Source organism: Limulus polyphemus, unplaced genomic scaffold, assembly GCF_000517525.1.
Source record: "Limulus polyphemus unplaced genomic scaffold, Limulus_polyphemus-2.1.2 Scaffold6538, whole genome shotgun sequence".
Taxonomy (NCBI): Eukaryota; Metazoa; Arthropoda; class Merostomata; order Xiphosura; family Limulidae; genus Limulus; species Limulus polyphemus.
The window spans coordinates 36,495-38,909 of NW_013672148.1; the positions used below are offsets into that span (position 1 = coordinate 36,495).

Here is a 2,415-nt window from a genome sequence, read left to right on the forward strand (position 1 = left end):
AAAAGAAACATGCATACAATCTCATTACATTTACTAGGCCATTAAATTAATTCTCTTTATTCTCTAATTAAAACAAAACAGCAAGAACAGAAATAAGAGATATCTTTAAGTTATCAACTAGTAGATAATAGTACAGTCAGCAGACGGATGGTAGTAGTAAAAATGAGAGAAAAAATAACGTTGTGACTTTCAGTGCTAAGCTGCGTAAGTCTGTCATGATCACAAACTGCTATATGAATATTAAAAGGAATGCTTTCTAGTATCCCAATTATTGTATTCAGCCAAGTACTGCTTTTAGAGGTACAGAGTACAATTTGAATTACGGTATTGAAAATAATTATGGAAATTATACATATAAAGTAGTAATTGTAATTAAAAGGTTAATTTATCATTAGTACAATACATTACTAGAGAAAATCCAAAGTGAAATCAAGAAAGTTGCCCAATATTTTGAACTTCCTTTAAAACAGAGCACTAAACTTTATTTTAATGTTGACACCAGTTTATCGATGTACGACTGTGCAGTTCTGTTCCAACTGTCCTGTATTATATTACTTGTTTAGATGCCTTAGTAATATTAACAGCATGAATGTCTTGTAGGTCAAGCCATGGTTGCAAGCATTTCATTGACCACTTTGCTTCCAGGTATTATTTCACCACATTTGCTGCATGTTTGGAATCACTGCTTTACTAAAAAATAAATCCTTGCCCAACAAATCTTGATCCTGAGGAAATGGCATAATAAACAATCGGGGTACCACCTATTTTCTGTGGACTTCCAAGAATATTTGCCTAGATTCGGCCTACACTTATAATGGTTCACCAGCATGTGTCACTGTAAGTGTTCAACATTCACCATAACACAAATTATCATTGATCGTTACCAAATGATTTGATTTAAACTTGTCTGTAAAAAGCACCTTTTGGTTTGGTTAGCTTTCCTAAGCAGGTACGTATCCACTGAAGCCACTTTGTGTTAATGGTATATTGTTCTCACCAAAGCCATAACCATCATACTTCTCATAATGAGGTATATTTAATAAATTTTAAAGCCATTCTATGATTAATATGATTACCCCTTTATGAGTAGTATAGCTTATCTGTTGTTTTGTCTTTTAGTCAGGAAACGTTATATGTAAAGTAAGCTGTCTTATGTACTACTGTTTCTTCATCTTGCAGATAATTGGTGCTTTAAAATCGTATGACATTGCAGGCTACCACTACCCTCGTCAGACCACTTCAGGATATACATATTGTCAAAATAAAGGTGACCTAAAAGTTACAAATGTCTAATCATGTTTATTGATAAAATTAGGAAACATTATTTTGTTGGTTTTGTAGAACGAGTTCTTAACTTAATAGTGTCGAATCTTAACTTCATGAAGCGATGAAAAACTTGTAAATATTCAAATATGAAGAAAAAATTGAACATGGACGGTTTGTTAATGTTGAATTTCTCTGTTAGTAAGCTATCATATCTCAGCTTTACACTTTTATTAATTTTAACTTCAAATATTTATCATTCTTTGTGAAATTTTTAGAAGTTGAAATAATATTTACTACCCACTGATATTTTACTTCTTTAGGAAAAGCTGATGGTGAAAGAAGATTAATCGAATCATCTCAAAAACTCTCTCCTTCTGAATATGTAGATGCTATCCAAGCCTTTGAGGTAAACATTGCTGTAATTATGGAAATAGTTAATAGAATTACTGTAAAATCCATATATTATAGGATTTCTCTCCTTCTATTGTATGCAAATGTTGTTAATCTACACTGTGGTTGGCTGTTAGACAACCAATTAGATGGTTCCACTCTAGTATAATTTCTCTAAAAGTACAGACATTCTTACTTTTTTCAGCAGTGATGTGGTAAATCTCAGGACAGAAATATCCATGATAAGTGTCTAGAAATGAAAGGGTACTCCATGTAACAGAGGTGAAACTTTATCTCAATAGGAGGTATCTGGAAACTATGAAGAGAATAATAATATTGGTAATAGTAAACATCTTGTTGATAACCTAGTTGTTAGTACTGATTTGAATGTTACCTCCAGAACAGTAAGATACACATTAACACAAAGTGGCTTCAGTTACAATGGTTATGGCTTTGTTCGGAACAATATACATGGTTATGGCTTTGTTGGAACAATATACATGGTTATGAATTTGGTGAGAACAATATACATGGTTATGGCTTTGTTCGGAACAATATACGTGGTTATGGCTTTGTTCGGAACAATAAACATGGTTATGGCTTTGTTCGGAACAATATACATGGTTATGGCTTTGTTTGGAACAATATACATGGTTATGGCTTTGTTCGGAACAATATACATGGTTATGGCTTTGTTCGGAACAATATACATGGTTATGGCTTTGTTCGGAACAATATACATGGTTATGGCTTTGTTTG

The 2,415-nt window shown here is 32.5% G+C and overlaps 1 long non-coding RNA gene across 1 annotated transcript in view; it reads left to right on the plus strand.

Annotated features, from left to right (window-relative positions):
- The window catches only part of LOC111089535, a 5,201-nt gene extending 3,528 nt beyond the window's left edge, over nt 1-1,673 (plus strand). The window contains exons 2-3 of the long non-coding RNA XR_002613786.1: nt 1,180-1,267; nt 1,587-1,673. This is a non-coding gene — a long non-coding RNA (uncharacterized LOC111089535). The remainder of the gene's footprint in view (nt 1-1,179; nt 1,268-1,586) is intronic.
- The last annotated feature ends 742 nt before the right edge of the window (nt 1,674-2,415 follow it).